Genomic DNA, 18213 nt, shown 5'->3' with positions numbered 1-18213 from the left:
CCTTCCTTTGAATTTTAATGTGTTCCTAGAGAAAGCTAAGTTGAAAGATGATGTCATCAACTACACAGACTGGGTCCGTAACTTGAGGATTATCCTCATTGCTGCACAGAAGAATTACGTCCTAGAGGCACCGTTGGGTGCCAGGCCTACTGCAGATGCTACTAATGATGTTCAGAACGTCTGGCAGAGCAAAGGTGATAACTACTCGATAGTTTAGTGTGCCATGCTTTACAGCTTAGAATCGGGACTTCAAAGACGTTTTGAACGTCATGGAGCATATAAGATGTTCCAAGAGTTGAAGTTGATATTTCAAACAAATGCCCGAGTTGAGAGATATGAAGTCTCCAAGAAGTTCTACAGCTGCAAAATGGAGGAGAATAGTTCTGTCAGTGAACACATACTCAGAATGTCTGGGTACCATTACCACTTGACTCAGCTGGGAGTTAATCTTCCTGAAGAGAGTGTTATTGACAGAGTTCTTCAATCACTGCCACCAAGCTATAAAGGCTTCGTGACAAACTATAATACGAAAGGGATGAGCAAGACTATTCCCGAGCTCTTCGCGATGCTAAAGGTGTTGGGGAACACAGTAATTTCAAAAATTTCCTACGCACACGCAAGATAATGGTGATGCATAGAAACGAGAGGGGAGAGTGTTGTCCATGTACCCTCATAGACCATAAGCTGAAGCGTTATGACAATGCGGTTGATGTAGTCGTACGTCTTCACAATCGACCAATCCTAGTACCGAACATACGACACATCCGCGATCAGCACACGTTCAGCTCGGTGACGTCCCATGAACTCCGATCCAGCAAAGTGTAGACGGGGACTTTCGTCAGCACGACAGCGTGATGACGGTGATGATGAAGCTACCGGCACAGGGCTTTGCCTAAGCGCTGCAACGATATGACCGAGGTGGATTATGGTGGAGGGGGGCACCGTGCACGGCTAAGAGATCAATGATCAACTTGTGTATCTGTTGTGCCTTTGGGGTGTCCCCTGCCCACATATATAAAGGAGGGAGGAGGAGGCCGGCCGGCCCTAGAGGGGGCGCGCCAAGTGTGGGGAGTCCTACTAGGACTCCCAAGTCCTAGTAGGATTCCCCTTTTCCTTTCCGGAGTAGGAGAGAAGAAAGAGGGAAAGAGAGAGGGAGTAGGAAAGGGCAAGGGGGGCGCCGCCCCCTTTCCCCTAGTCCAATTCGGACGCATGGGGGCGCGCGCCTCCTTCCCTTTGGCCTGCCTCCTCTATTCCCGTATGGCCCAATAAGGCCCAATACTTCTCCCGGCGAATTCCCGTAACTCTCCGGTACTCCGAAAAATAGCCGAACCACTCAGAACCTGTCCGATGTCCGAATATAGCCTTCCAATATATCGATCTTTACGTCTCGAACATTTAGAGACTCCTCATCATGTCCCTGGTGTCATCTGGGACTCCGAACAACATTCGGTACATCAAAACACATAAACTCATAATACCGATCATCACCGAACGTTAAGCGTGCGGACCCTACGGGTTCGAGAACTATGTAGACATGACCGAGACATGTCTCCGGCCAATAACCAATAGCAGAACCTGGATGCTCATATTGGCTCCCACATATTCTACGAAGATCTTTATCGGTCAAACCGCACAACAACATACGTTGTTTTCTTTGTGATCGGTATGTTACTTGACCGAGATTCGATCGTCGGTATCTCAATACCTAGCTCAATCTTGTTACTGGCAAGTATATTTACTCATTCCATAATGCATCATCCTGTAACTAACTCATTAGTCACATTGCTTGCAAGGCTTATAGTGATGTGCATTACCAAGAGGGGCCAGAGATACCTCTCCGACAATCGGAGTGACAAATCCTAATCTCGACCTATGCCAACTCAACAAACACCATCGGGGACACCTGTAGAGCACCTTTATAATCATCCAGTTACTTTGTGATGTTTGGTAGCACACAAAGTGTTCCTCCGGTATTCGGGAGTTGCATAATCTCATAGTCAGAGGAACATGTATAAGTCATGAAGAAAGCAATAGCAATATACTAAATGATCAAGTGCTAAGCTAACAGAATGGGTCAAGTCAATCACATCATTCTCCAATGATGTGATCCCGTTAATCAAATGACAACTCATGTCTATGGCTAGGAAACATAACCATCTTTGATTCAACGAGCTAGTCAAGTAGAGGCATACTAGTGACACTCTGTTTATCTATGTATTCACACATGTACTAAGTTTCTGGTTAATACAATTCTAGCATGAATAATAAAAAATTATCATGAAATAAGGAAATAAATAATAACTTTATTATTGCCTCTAGGGAATATTTCCTTCAGTCTCCCACTTGCACTAGAGTCAATAATCTAGTTCACATCGCCATGTGACCAACACCCAAAGGGTTTACTAGAATCAATAATCTAGTTCACATCTCTATGTGATTAACACCCAAAGAGTACTAAGGTGTGATCATGTTTTGCTTGTGAGAGAAGTTTAGTCAATGGGTCTGTCACATTCAGAGCCATATGTATTTCGCAAATATTCTATGTCTACAATGCTCTGCACGGAGTTACTCTAGCTAATTGCTCCCACTTTCAATATGTATCCATATTGAGACTTAGAGTCATCTGGATCGGGGTCAAAGCTTGCATCGACGTAACTCTTTACGACGAACTCTTTATCACCCCCATCAAACATTTCCTTAGTCCTTACTAAGGATAATTTTGACCGTTGTCCAATGATCTACTCTTAGATCACCATTGTACCCCCTTGCCAAACTCATGGCAAGGTACACAATAGGACTTGTACAAAACACAACATACTATGGCTGCGGCATAGGGAATGACTTTCATTCTCTCTCTATCTTCTACCATGGTCGGGCTTTGAGTCTTACTCAACTTTACACCTTGCAACACAGGCAAGAACTCCTTCTTTGACTGTTCCATTTTGAACTACTTAAAAAACTTGTCAAGGTATGTACTCATTGAAAAAACTTATCAAGCGTCTTGATCTATCTCTATAGATCTTGATGCTCAATATGTATGCAGCTTCACCGAGGTCTTTCTTTGAAAAACTCCTTTCAAACACTTCTTTATGCTTTCCAGAAAATTCTACAGCATTTCGGATCAACAATATGTCATTCACATATACTTATCAAAAAGGCTGTAGTGCTCCCACTCACTTTCTTGTAAATACAGGCTTCACCGCAAGTCTGTATAAAACTATATGCTTTGATCAACTTATCAAAGCATATATTCCAACTCCGAGAGGCTTGCACCAGTCCATAAATGGATCGCTGGAGCTTGCACACTTGGTTAGCACCCTTTGGATCGACAAAACCTTCTGGTTGCATCATATACAACTCTTCTTTAAGAAATATCCATTTAAGGAATGCAGTTTTTATATCCATTTGCCAGATTTCACAAAATATGGCAATTGCTAACATGATTCGGACGGATTTAAGCATCGCTACAGTTGAGAAAATCTCATTTTAGTCAACGCCTTGAACTTGTCAAAAAACTTTTTATGATAAGTCGAGCTTTGTAGATAGTAACACTACTATCAGCGTTCGTCTTCCTCTTGAAGATCCATTTATATTCTATGGCTTGCCAATCCTCGGGCAAGTTCACCAAAGTCCACACTTTGTTCTTATATATGGATCCCATCTCAGATTTCATGGTCTTCAAGCCATTTCGCAAAAATTGGGCTCATCATCGCTTCCTCATAGTTCGTAGGTTCATCATGGTCTAGTAACATGACTTCCAGAACAGGATTACTGTACCACTCTGGTGCAGACCATACTCTGGAAAACCTATGAGGTTCTGTAGTAACTTGATCTGAAGTTTCCTGATCATCATCATTAGCTTCCTCACTAATTGGTGTAGGAATCACTGGAACTGATTTCTGTGATGAACTACTTTTCAATTCGGGAGAAGGTACAATTACCTCATCAAGTTCTACTTTCCTCCCACTCACTTCTTTCGAGAGAAACTCCTTCTCTAAAAAGGTCCATTCTTAGCAACGAATATCTTGCCCTCGGATCTTGTGATAGAACGTGTACCCAACAGTTTCCTTTGGGTATTCTATGAAAACGCACTTCTCCGATTTGGGTTCGAGCTTATTAGGTTGAAGCTTTTTCACATAAGCATCGCAACCCCAAACTTTTAAGAAACGAAAACTTTGGTTTCTTGCCAAACCACAGTTTATAAGGCGTCGTTTCAACGGATTTTGATGGTGCCCTTGATACGTCTCCAACGTATCTATAATTTATGAAGCATTCATGCTATATTATGATCTGTTTTGTATGTTTATGGGCTTTATTATACACTTTTATATTTTTTTGGGACTAACCTACTAACCGGAGGCCCAGCCCATATTGTTGTTTTCTTTCCTATGTCAGTGTTTCGAAGAAAAGGAATATCAAACGGAGTCCAAACGGAATGAAACCTTCAGGAGCGTTATTTTTGGAAGGTAAGCAATCCAGGAGACTTGGAGTTGAAGTCAAGGAAGCTTCGAGGTGGCCACGAGGGTGGGGACGCCCCCTACTGGGAGCGCCCGCTATCTCATGGGCCCCTCGAGGCTCCCCCGACTTACTTCTTTCGCTTATATATTCCCATATACCCTAAAAACATCGAAGACAACAATAGATCGGGAGTTCCGCCACCGCAAGCCTCTGTAGCCACCAAAAACCTCTCGGGAGCCCATTCCGGCACCCTGCCGGAGGGGGGATCCCTCACCAGTGGCCATCTTCATCCCGGCGCTCTCCATGACGTGGAGGGAGTAGTTCACCCTCAGGGCTGAGGGTATGTACCAGTAGCTATGTGTTTGATCTCTCTCTCTCTCTCTCATGTTCTTGATTTGGCACGATCTTGATGTATCACGAGCTTTGCTATTATAGTTGGATCTTATTATGTTTCTCCCTCTCTACTCTCTGGTAATGGATTAAGTTTTCCCTTTGAAGTTATCTTATCGGATTGTGTCTTTAAGGATTTGAGAGCACTCTATGTATGTCTTGTCGTGCTTATCTGTGGTGACAATGGGATATTCACGTGATCTACTTCATGTATGTTTTGGTGATCAACTTGCGGGTTCCTCCCATGAACTTATGCATAGGGGTTGGCACACGTTTTCGTCTTGACTCTCCGGTAGAAACTTTGGGGCACTCTTTGAAGTACTTTGTGTTGGTTGAATAGATGAATCTGAGATTGTGTGATGCATATCGTATAATCATGCCCACGGATACTTGAGGTGACAATGGAGTATCTAGGTGACATTAGAGTTTTAGTTGATTTGTGTCTTAAGGTGTTATTCTAGTATGAACTCTATGATAGATTGAACGGAAAGAATAGCTTCGTGTTATTTTACTATGGACTCTTGAATAGATCGAGCAAAAAGGATAACTTTGAGGTGGTTTTGTACCCTACCATAATCCCTCCGTTTGTTCTCCGCTATTAGTTGCTTTGGAGTGACTCTTTGTTGCATGTTGAGGGATAGTTATATGATCCAATTATGTTATTATTGTTGAGAGAACTTGCACTAGTGAAAGTATAAACCATGTGCCTTGTTTCCTACCATTGCAATACCGTTTACGCTCACTTTTATCACTTGCTACCTTGCTGTTTTTATATTTTCAGATTACAAAAACCTATATCTACCATCCATATTGCACTTGTATCACCATCTCTTCGCCGAACTAGTGCACCTATACAATTTACCATTGTATTGGGTGTGTTGGGGACACAAGAGACTCTTTGTTATTTGGTTGCAGGGTTGTTTGAGGGAGACCATCTTCATCCTACGCCTCCCACGGATTGATAAACCTTAGGTCATCCACTTGAGGGAAATTTGCTAATGTCCTACAAACATCTGCACTTGGAGGCCCAACAACGTCTACAAGAAGAAGGTTGTGTAGTAGACATCAAACCCTCAACTAGTCTCTATCTATTCTGCAACTCCTATTTCGAGTTAATAATCTTAGCAATCGAACAAGTATCAAATAACCAGAGGTTACTACGAGCACTAGTAAGGTACACATCAATAACATGTATATCAAATATACCTTCATTCACTTTGCCATCCTTCTTATCCACAAAATATTTAGGGCATTTCCACTTCTGGTGACCATTTCCTTTGCAGTAGAAGCACTTAGTTTCAGTCTTTGGTCCAGCTTTAGGCTTCTTCACGAGAGTGACAACTTTCTTGCCATTCTACTTGAAGTTCCCTTTCTTTCCCTTTGCCCTTTTCTTGAAACAACTGGTCTTGTCAATCAACACTTGATGCTCTTTCTTGATTTCTACCTTCGTCGATTTCGGCATTACGAAGAGCTTGGGAATCATTTTCGTCATCCCTTGCATACTATAGTTCATCATGAAGTTCCAATAACTTGGTGATGGTGACTAGAGAAATCTGTCAATCACTATCTTATCTGGAAGATTAACTCCCACTTGATTCAAGCAATTGTAGTATCCAGACATTTTGAGTACATGCTCACTAGTTGAGAAATTCTCCTCCATCTGTTAGGCAAAGTACTTGTCAGATGTCTCATACCTCTTGACACGGGCATCAGACTGAAATACCAATTTCATCTCTTGGAACATCTCATATGCTCCGTGTTGTTTCAAAAACTTTTTTGAAGTCCCGGTTCTAAGCCGTAAAGCATGGTGCACAAAACTATCAATTAGTCATCATATTGAGCTAGCCAAACGTTCATAATGTTTGCATCTGCTCCTGCAATAGGTCTGTCACCTAGCAGTGCATCAAGGACATAATTCTTCTATGCAGCAATGAGGATACACCTCAGATCACGGACCTAGTCCGCATCTTTGCTACTAAGATCTTTCAACTTAGTTTTCTCTAGGAACATATAAAAAACACAGGGAAGCTATAATGCGAGCTATTGATATACAAGATAAGTTGCAAAATACTATCAGGACTAAGTTCATGATAAATTAAAGTTCAATTAATCATATTACTTAATAACTCCCACTTTGATAGACATCCCTCTAGTCATCTAAATGATCACGTGATCCAAATCAACTAAACCATGTCGGATCATCACGTGAGATGGAGTAGTTTTCAATGGTGAACATCACTATGTTGATCATATCTACTATATGATTCACGCTGAAACTTTTGGTATCCAGTGTTCCGAGGCCATATCTGCATATGCTAGGCTCATCAAGTTTAGCCCAAGTATTCTGCGTGTGCAAAACTGGCTTGCACCCGTTGTATGTGAATGTAGAGCCTATCACACCCGACATCACGTGGTGTCTCAGCACGAAGAACTGTCGCTACGGTGCATACTCAGGGAGAACACTTATACCTTGAAATTTAGTAAGGGATCATCTTATAATGCTACCGTCGAACTAAGCAAAATAAGATGCATAAAAGATAAACATCAAATGCAATCAATATAAGTGATATGATATGGCCATCATCATCTTGTGCCTTTGATCTCCATCTCCAAAGCACCGTCATGATCACCATCGTCACCAGTGCGACACCTTGATCTCCATCGTAGCATCGTTGTCGTCTCGCCAACTGTTGTTTCTACGACTATCGCTACCGCTTAGTGATAAAGTAAAAAAATTACAAGGCGATTGCGTTGCATACAATAAAGCGACAACAATATGGCTCCTGCCAGTTGCCGATAACTCTGTTACAAAACATGATCATCTCATACAATAAAATTTAGCATCATGTCTTGACCATATCACATCACAACATGCCTTGCAAAAACAAGTTAGACGTCCTCTACTTTGTTGTTGTAAGTTTTACACGGCTGCTACGGGCTGAGCAAGAACCGTTCTTACCTACGCATCAAAACCACAATGATTTTTCGTCAAGTATGTGTTGTTTTAACCTTCAACAAGGACCGGGCGTAGCCACACTCGATTCAACTAAAGTTGGAGAAACTGACACCCGCCAGCCACCTGTGTGCGAAGCACATCGGTAGAGCTAGTCTCGCGTAAGCGTACGCGTAATGTCGGTCCTGGCCGCTTCATCCAACAATACCGCCGAACCACTCAGAACCTTTCCAATGTCCGAATATAGCCTTCCAATATATCAATCTTTACGTCTCAAATATTTCAAGACTCCTCATCATGTCCCAGATCTCATCCGGGACTCCGTACAACCTTTGGTACATCAAAACACATAAACTCATAATACCGATCGTCACCAAACGTTAAGAGTGCGGACCCTACGGGTTCGAGAACTATGTAGACATGACCGAGACATGTCTCTGGCTCATATTGGCTCCCACATCTTCTACGAAGATCTTTGTCGGTCAAACCGCATAACAACATACATTGTTCCCTTTGTCATCGGTATGTTACTTGATGGAGATTTGATTGTCGGTATCTCAATACCTAGTTTAATAGCGGTACTAGCAAGTCTCTTTACTCATACCATAATGCATCATCTTGTAACTAACTCATTAGTCACATTGCTTGCAAGGCTTATAGTGATGTGCATTACCGAGAGAGCCCAGAGATACCTCTCCGACAATCGGAGTGACAAATCCTAATCTCGATCTATGCCAACTCAACATACACTATCGGGGACACCTGTAGAGAACCTTTATAATCCCCCAGTTACGTTGTGACATTTGGTAGCACACAAAGTGTTCCTCCAGTATTCAGGAGTTTGGTAATCTCATAGTCATAGGAACATGTATAAGTCATGAACAAAGCAATAGCAATATACTAAACGATCAAGTGCTAAGCTAATGGAATGGGACAATTCAATCACATCATTCTCCAGTGATGTGATCCGGTTAATTTAATGACAACTCATGTCTATCGCTAGGAAACATAACCATCTTTGATTGAACGAGCTAGTCAAGTAGAGGCATACTGGTGACACTCTGTTTGTCTATGTATTCACACATGTGCTAAGTTTCCGGTTAATACAATTCTAGCATGAATAATAAACATTTAACATGAAATAAGGAAATAAATAATAACTTTATTATTGCCTCTAGTGCATATTTCCTTCAAAAGGTTGCGGATGTAGAAATCAAGAAGGAGCATCAAGTGTCGATGGTCAACAAGACCACTAGTTTCAAGAAAAAGGGCAAAGGGAAGAAGTGTAACTCCAAGAAGAATGACAAGAAAGTTGCTTCTCAAGAGAAGAAACTCAAGTCTGGACCTAAGCCTGAAACTGGGTGCTTCTACTGCAAAGGGACTGGTCACTGGAAGCGGAACTGCCCCAAGTATTTGGCGGATAAGAAGGATGGCAAAGTGAAAGGTATATTTGATATACATGATATTGATGTGTACCTTACTAATGCTCGTTGTAGCGCCTGGGTATTTAATACTGGTTCTGTTGCTCATATTTGCAACTTGAAACAGGGGCTACGGATTAAATGAAGATCGGCTAAGGATGAGGTGATGATGTGTTGTAGCGTCCTGACCTTAGATGGTCAAGTTTTTGCGCTTAAGTGTCATCCCTGGATCGGTATGCTGACATACAGAGTACTCAAGGATTTATAACCGAGGTAAATCACATGTATAAAGTAGCATAAATACTATTACCTCAATCCATAAAGCGGAATCCACAAACCATCAACACCAACGACAAAGTTGAGTGTAGAAATCGTAACCCTAATGTATCACTTACTCGTCGTAAGATTCCTGCAACATGAGATGTTGCAGCCATGTAGGTCAGTACATTGAATGTACTGGCAAACTCACACCATTGGATAAATGATGAATGATAGCTATCACTACATGCATATTTGGCTGGTGGAAAGCTCTATGGTTACAGTTTTGTGGAAAGCCAAATTTTTTCCTACAACAAGGGAATAAATTTATTTAACTATCATGGTGGTTGTTAAACATTGAGAAGGATCACCCAACTCAATCCCAATAAAGCATCATCATTAAACCCAAACAAAGTATATTAAGTAACGTGATGAGATCAACATGATAATCCAAAAATTAGATACTCAAGATGTCCATAACCGGGGACACGGCTAACCATGATTAGTTTGTACACTCTGCAGATGTTTGCGCACTTTTTCCCACAAGACCCGATCTCCTCCGTTGGATTTCTCGCACTACATGGTGTTTGAGAAACGGATGACCGAGACACAGTCTTTCAGAAGCATTAGCACCTTACGATGGGTAGACAGTTACACCTACTTTCCCCTACATCTGCTAGTCTACCACTGTAAGAGTTCACACGACTTAATCAACTATGCTAGAGCCCATAATAGCTTGTGGCTGCACACGGAAGTTTCTAGCATGAATAATCTTATGATCCCTTTGATCCTGGGTGGCGGTCCATAGGATAATCACACGGTAACCCCGGGATTTCCAAAAAAATAGGCAACACTAGTTTCCCTAGGTGCCTCAATCCACCCAGATGTGTATTTAAGTAGCCACCTTAAGTTAACCATTAATTAACAATACTCACATCTGTCATGGATACACTCACCCAATCCACGTCTACGAGCATAGCATAGAAATATAAGTATAACGTAGAAGTAACTCCCAAAGTTTGCAATAAAGGACAATAGGTTCTACCTCATCATGTACTTCCCAGTACCCACATGTTATCAAACCTACTCATGCAATGTTTGAGGGTTGAAACTAATGCATAAAACTGGGTATGAAAAATATGATCAAAGTGTGAACTTGCATGTACTGTTGATGAAGAACCTTCGCACTCAACTCCTGATGGTTCTATTCATCACACTCCGTTCAATCTATCCTAAGCATGCAATAGTAACCACACATAAGCAATCACTCAAAAAATCGGAAAGAACGAAGAAAAGATCTCGGAAAGCTTCAAAAACAAGCAAATAACTCTTGAAACAATTTCTAACAGTACCAAAATAAAGTGAATTTGGCCTTATCATAAAGTTTATGTCAAGTCCTTCGATTTGCAAAAAGAATCAACTAAATCGGAGTTACGAAACTCAAATTACGATCAAATGAAGTTCAAATACAAATCTATATGAATTCAAATTTTAAAACTTTCAAAAACATGTTTAAGTTGATTATCTGGATAGAGGGGATCATATCTAAGAAGTTGGTTTCATCTAATTCCAACTAACGAGCAAAAAGTTGTGATCGTTTTAAGACTAGGGACTAATCTATGAAGAAACTAATTACATATGGGTCCCTAGCCGAATTAAATAGAAATAGAGAAAAAAACTATCTAACGAACATTCGCTGCCGAACGCTAATGAACGAATTTGTTCACTACAAAGTCTAAACTACGAATGTTTGCTACTTAAACTAAAACGATTCGAGAGAGAAAAAAACTAGATGATCTGGACCGTTAGATCCAGATAGGACGGCGAGGGGAGAGGCGAGGCGTACCGCGGCAACTGTGGCTACCGGCGGTGAGGGAGACGGTGGTGGCGGAGGCTCGGACATTGACGGGGCAGCGGCTCCGGTGTTCGAGGAGGGCAACGGAGAGGTCGGGGAAGGCGGCGCGGAGCGGCGGTGAGGTAGGTGGTGGCTGCAGGGGTCGGGAAGGAGCGGGGCGACGGTGAGGAAGCTCGGCGGCGGCAGCAACTCCGGCGAGGCAGTGGCGACATGCGAGAGGGGGCGGCGACGCGAGCAGAGAGGAAAGGGCCCGGGGCCTCGGGATTTATAGGGGAAGGGAGGAGGTGGCGTGGAGGAGGGCAAGGGGAGGCCGGGGCGGACATGGAGGCGGCGGCGATGCCGTGGCGGCTCGGGACTCCGTCCCGAGCTCAGGGACGAGCGGCGCGGGCGACGTGGGCTGGGCCATGGCTTGGCCTGGGAGTTGGGTCGGCCCAGTCGCCGGAGGAAGCAACTTTTTTTTAAACAACGAAAATAAAAAGCGAAGTAAAATAAAATAGAACCTAGGCATATTTTATATCTAAGTTTTCAGAAAAAGATTTCCTAGAAGATGAACATTTTCTAGCATCAAATAAAATCTACACAAATTTAAATAATTCAAACAGTGCTACTGCTCTAATAAAATCCAATAAAAATCATTTTAAAAATACCAAAATGGTTTCGAATTTATTTCTATCCAATTTTCTGTTGTAGGGAATCATTTTACCCTATTTTCCATATATTTTATTTTTGGAGAAAAACAATTTGAATAAAACCCAAATTGAAAATAATTTCAAAGCGACTCTAAATTGGATTCTTTTAAACTCCCAACTCATATTCCATATGCTTTGAAGAAGTCATTTTATCTTTTCTCATGAAAATCATTGAGTTGCTTAAAGTTTCTGAATTTGAAATAGTTCCAACTAGAATTCAAATCTTTTCAAAAACCCTTTTCATTTAATTAAATGGAAGAAGTCATGTCATCTTCAGTCTAGGGTTTTGTGCTGAAACAAATTTGAATTCATGGAGATCATAAAGTAACGATGAAAGTTTGGGAAAGTCCTTTTATTCCCTCTCATTTAACTTTCAAAAATTTCAAATTTCACTCAACTTCACACAATGAATCAAACAAGCAAATCAAAACTATCTATTTAATATAATATTCCAAAATTTAGAATTTTGAGATGTTACAAACCTACCACCCTTAAAAGGAATCTAGTCCTCGAGATTCGGAGAGGCTAGCAAGAAATAGGTTAGGTTCGGGGGTCTTCTCAAGATCCATCGATCATCACAGGGGGTCTGGGATGCTACCACCCTTAGAAGCATTGTTACTGTTCCATCAAAACTCATATACTCCATCCTTATTGTTGGCAGTGTCGATCTTCTCAGATCCTCTGGATAATTCCTTCTCTGGGCTCTTCCGGTAGTGGCACAACCTTTACCACAATTCTTCTGTCCTTTCAGCTTGGTACGGTTATTCCGAGACTGTGTCTTCTTAGCTGATGGTTCTGGCGCCAATACTAAACAACTATCGATATCTCATGGTGGTCAACCATTTAGGGTTTCTCCTGCAAAAAATGGGTCTAGCTTCATTTCTCACCGTATGACCTATGTTTGGCAACAGCTGCCCTATACAAGGGAAAAAAATACTTTTACCATTCTAAGATTCAAACAAGGTTTTGATCGTCGTCGCTCTACTATAGGTAAGTCACTTAGATTTACCATCCCACATAACAAGGCGAATAATAAGAGTAAGTCGGTATGGTGATCAATCCATCCCGCACCCAAATCATTACCTTGTATATGGTTTAGCGAATCTCGCATTCTAACACTCGGTCATCCTCACAAGCATTGCAGAATTTCTCTTGTCGACGAACCAAGTTCATATAATCCATTGATTCTGCAAGCCAGACAAACAACTATCATTTCTTCACATCTCTCAGGTTTTGCGTAAACTCCTATAAGATCGTAAGGCGTATCCTCTTCCAGGGTTTTTCCTTCAGCAAGAGTGTGCTTGCTTCTTGGCAGGTCCTGGGGCCTGTGGGTTATGGCCCATCTCATCACTTGTAAACCTTGAACTCATCCTTGGGGCAACTGATCATTATTCCAACCTCCAGCTTCCTAGCATTCTTAAATCCATCCAATTGCACTGTCTCCAGCTTCCTTCTGTTGGTACCGAACTAAAATGTGACTACTCAGACTCATCATGGAGCTACAATTGCTCCATATTACCAGCATTATACCTCCTTCATATCCAACAATACTTCATCCCTCCATACTCTTGGGATATCCCACATATCGTGACAAAACTCGTACTTATTTTGTCCGAAGTCCACTTCGTGGAATATCATTTTATTTACCAGGGGTCAAGGGTTCTCATAATTACTACCACCCTTGAAATGCACAAACTTATCCATAGACCATATTTCTCATATCCTCGAAATTGGTCAAAATCCTTCTTCATAGAGTAACAACTCATAAGATCCAAATAAGTACCAATTGTGCTAACTTTATTGATTCTCAAAGTATTACAATCTCTCGCATTTCCATTACATGCCTCAACTCAACACCTCAATGTAAAAGAATTGTTCCCACTACTACTAGTACATTTCTATTGTTGCTAACTCAACTATTTAGCACAACTCTCCTTCTTCTTGGGACAATCCCTAGCAAAGTGCCCTGCTTCATTACAATGAAAACATATCACTTCTAACAAGTCTCGAGGTTTCCTCATGATTACATAGGCTCCTTGGGTCCTCGGCTTTCTTTTTGGGCAACTGCTGAAGTAGTGCCCTGACTCCTTGCACCTGAAACAGGTGATATGACTCAGGTCCTTCCTGGAATCCAATCTACTTCACTTCCTGGACTTTTCCGTTCCAATCAGGGATTCTATTTCCTGTGGGCCATACTCTACTTCCTCTGTCGGGAATTCTACTAGATCCCCATTCAGACAATTTTGGGAGATGTGTCCTGGTTCTCCACATGAATAGCATGACTTGGTACAGGCTTTAATTGGATCCTCTTCAGGTGTGTCCTCCACCTCTTCCTTTATCACAGGTTCTTCTAAAGTTTCCTTGAGGGCTCCTTTCATTGCTTCTTTCTTCTACTGGATGGTTCTTTGTACCATGGGGTAAATGTGACACTGAGCAGGGTAGTGGGTAGTTCCTTCACACAAGAAACAAGTAATCTGCCTAGTTGGGCATTCTTTAGCTGGGTGACTTCCTTCACAATTAGGGTATTCATCCTTGTGTTCTTTATGGTTGTGTCCTATTTCTCCACAAAGCTTGCATGCACGGAGTTTCTTCATATCCTTTCCATAAGGCTTCAAATTCGGGGACACAAGCCGAAACTTTAGCAGAGTCAACCTAAATTCTTCCCAAGTGGTTACTCCTTGCCATCCATTGATGGTTTGGTACATACTCCACCAAGTAGAAGCACCTCTTTCAAAACATTGAAAAGCATGTTGGGTAATATCCTTTCCGGATATAGGGTTATTCTCCATATGATCTTCCATGTTTAGTATCCATCGGTCCGTGTCCAATTGTGTCATCGATCCAGATAATATGAGCTCATCTCCATTCATCCTCTATTGGTTCCAAGGGTTTTGGTATGAGATAAGAGAGATGGAGAGGGATACACACAATACAAACAATAGTTTTTGAAAAGATAGAGTTTATTTTGTGGCCGTTGGAAAAACATCAAACAAATGATAGCTCACAGTTGTCACATCTAACGTAGGTATATAATAGGGGTTTGGCCTTCTAAAGGTCAATAAATCTTCAGAGTCGCCAAACTCTTCTTGTTCATGTCTCCGATGGCTTCTTCCGATCGTGTTTGTCCTTCTCAAGTTCTTTTGCCAGATCATCTCTGTTGACGCGAAGTCCTCATGACGTCCTTTAATATTTCTGGAGTTGCATTCCAAACTTCCGGGTTTCAACACCCTTGGCATGAGCCTTGGTCCTACTGTCCTTTAGTTCTTGACAAATCTCTGGTATCTCGAGGTTTAGCTCCTCTAGCTTGGCTAATTTCAGCTTGTGGTTCCTGAGTTCTTCACGAATTGCCTCCTTGTCAAATATGACTTCCTAAAGGTCCCTCTAAAATTCTTCTTGTAATAATCCAGATCCTGGTGATGCACCAGCAAAGGTTAAAACTGCATCCTTTGCTGACAGATGCTCCATCAATCTTCTACCATCCAATCCTTCCATGCATCTGCATGCTTAACTCCGCGCGGTGACAATACCATAAGCGGGCAATAACACCATGGTCAGCCGTGTCTATGCCCATGTTATTGCCATAAGCTTTCATTCCATAATTTATATCTCCTGTCTTAGGGTTTTCTTGACAAAAACTTTGAGTTCTAATGCTCCATGTTTCGGTCTTTCTCCGATACACCTTAATCTCGGGTATTGACAGTTTCCTTAGTCTGCCAAGTTCCATAAGGGGTGCCTTCCTAGGTCATACAAATCTGGAATAATTCTACAGGGCCTTCAAATTATCCTAGTCTTCGGAGTCTTCAACCATTGTAGTTTCCGTCATTGTAATGTATGGTAAAAATCCTCTTTATTCCAAAGTGGTCTTAATTGTCCGATATCTTGTATTCCTTGGAGTGGTCTCATCAGCCGAATCTTCATGTGGTCAAAAGGGGAAAGGTTATAGTCTAACTAAAATGGAATATTTGAATAAGCTCAGAAGAGAAGAGAGGTAAGAGATCTTTTTTAAAAAATAAAGTAGTAGAGAAAATCTTTCCTATGGGCTTGCCAGTCGATAGGGTGATGTCCAACAGTCAACATGTGCTCTGATACCATCTTGTAGCGACCCGACCTCAGATGGTCAAGTCTCTGTGCTTAAGTGTCATCCCTGGATCGGTATGTTGACACACACAGTACTTGAGGATTTATAACAGAGGTAAATCACATGTATAAACTAGCATAAATACTATTACCTCAATCCATAAAGCAGAAGAAACAACAATGTTGTGGATTCCCATCAACACCAACGGCAAAGTTGAGTGTAGAAATTGTAACCCTAACATATCACTTACTCGTCGTAAGATTCCTGCAACATGAGACGTTACAGCCATGTAGGTCAGTACATTGAATGTACTGGCAAATTCACACTATATGATAAATGATGAATAATAGCTATCACTACATGCATCTTTGGCTGGTGGTTAGCTCTATGGTTACAGTTTCACAGAAAGCCAATTTTCCCTACAACAAAGGAATGAATTTATTTAACTACCATGGTAGTTGTTAAACATTGAGAAGGTTCACCCAACTCAATCCCAATAAAGCATCATCATTAAACCCAAACAAATTACATTAAGTAACATGATGAGATCAACATGATAATCCAAAAACTAGATACTCAAGATGTCCATAACCGGGGACATGGCTAACTATGATTAGTTTGTACACTCTGTAGAGGTTTGCGCACTTTTCCTCACAAGACCCGATCTCCTCCGTTGGATTTCTCGCACTACATGGTGTTTGAGAAATGGATGACCGAGACACAGTCTTTCAGAAGCGTTAGCACCTTACGATGGGTAGACAGTTACACCTACTTTCCCCTACACCTGCTAGTCTACCACTGTAAGAGTTCACACGACTTAATCAACTATGCTAGAGCCCATAATAGCTTGTGGCTGCACATGGAAGTTTCTAGCATGAATTATCTTATAATCCCTTTGAGCCTGGGTGGCGGTCCATAGGATAATCACACGGTAACCCCAGGATTTCCAAAAAGAACAGGCAACACTGGTTTCCCCAGGTGCCTCAATCCACCCAGATATGTATTTAAGTAGCCACCTTAGGTTAACCATTAATTAACAATACTCACATCTGTCATGGATACACTCACCCAATCCACGTCTACGAGCATAGCATAGCAATATAAGCATAACGTATAAGTAACTCCCAAAGTTTGCAATAAAGGACAATAGGTTCTACCTCGTCATCTACTTCCTAGTACCCACATGTTATCAAACCTACTCATGCAATGTTTGAGGGTTGAAACTAACGCATAAAAACTGGGTATGAAAAATATGATCAAAGTGTGAACTTGCATGTACTATTGATGAAGAACCTTTGCACTCAACTCCTGATGGTTCTATTCGTTACACTCTGTTCAATCTATCGTAAGCAAGCAATAGTAACCACACATAAGCAATCACTCAAAAAATCAGAAAGAACGAAGAAAAGATCTCGAAAAGCTTCAAAAACAAGCAAATAACTCTTGCAACAGAAAAAAAATTCTAACAGTACCAAATTGAGTGAATTTGGACTTATCACAAAGTTTAGGCCTAGAGCTTCGATTTGCAAAAAGAATCAACTAAAACGGAGTTATGGAACTCAAATTACGATCAAACGAAGTTCAAATACAAATCTGTTTGAATTCAAATTTTAAAACTTTTAAAAACATGTTTAAGCTGATTATCTGGATAGAGGGGATCATATAGAAGAAGTGGGCATTGGTTTCATCTAATTCCGACTAACGAGCAAAAAGTTGTGATCATTTTAAGATTAGGGATTAATCTGTGAAGAAACTAATTACATACGGGTCCCTGTCCGAATTAAACAGAAACAAAGAAAAAAACTATCTAACGAACGTTCGCTGCCGAACACTAACGTACGAATTCATTCACTGCAAAGTCTAAACTACGAATATTTGCTACTTAAACTAAAACGATTCGAGAGAGAGAAAAAACAAGATGATCTGGACCGTTAGATCAGATGGGACGGCGAGTGGAGAGGCGAGGCGTACCGCGGCAACTGTGGCTGCCGGCGGCGAGTTAGACGACAGCGGTGGCTCGGACGTCGATGGGGCGGCGGCTCCGGTGGTCGAGGAGGGCAACGGAGAGGTCAGGGAGGGGCGGCTCGGCGCGGCGGTGAGGTGGATGGTGG

The sequence above is a fragment of the Triticum dicoccoides genome, chromosome 2B, assembly GCF_002162155.2.
Source record: "Triticum dicoccoides isolate Atlit2015 ecotype Zavitan chromosome 2B, WEW_v2.0, whole genome shotgun sequence".
In the NCBI taxonomy this organism is placed as follows: Eukaryota; Viridiplantae; Streptophyta; class Magnoliopsida; order Poales; family Poaceae; genus Triticum; species Triticum dicoccoides.
The sequence above is the reverse complement of the archived record's forward strand: the minus strand, read 5'-3'. Positions refer to the sequence as shown.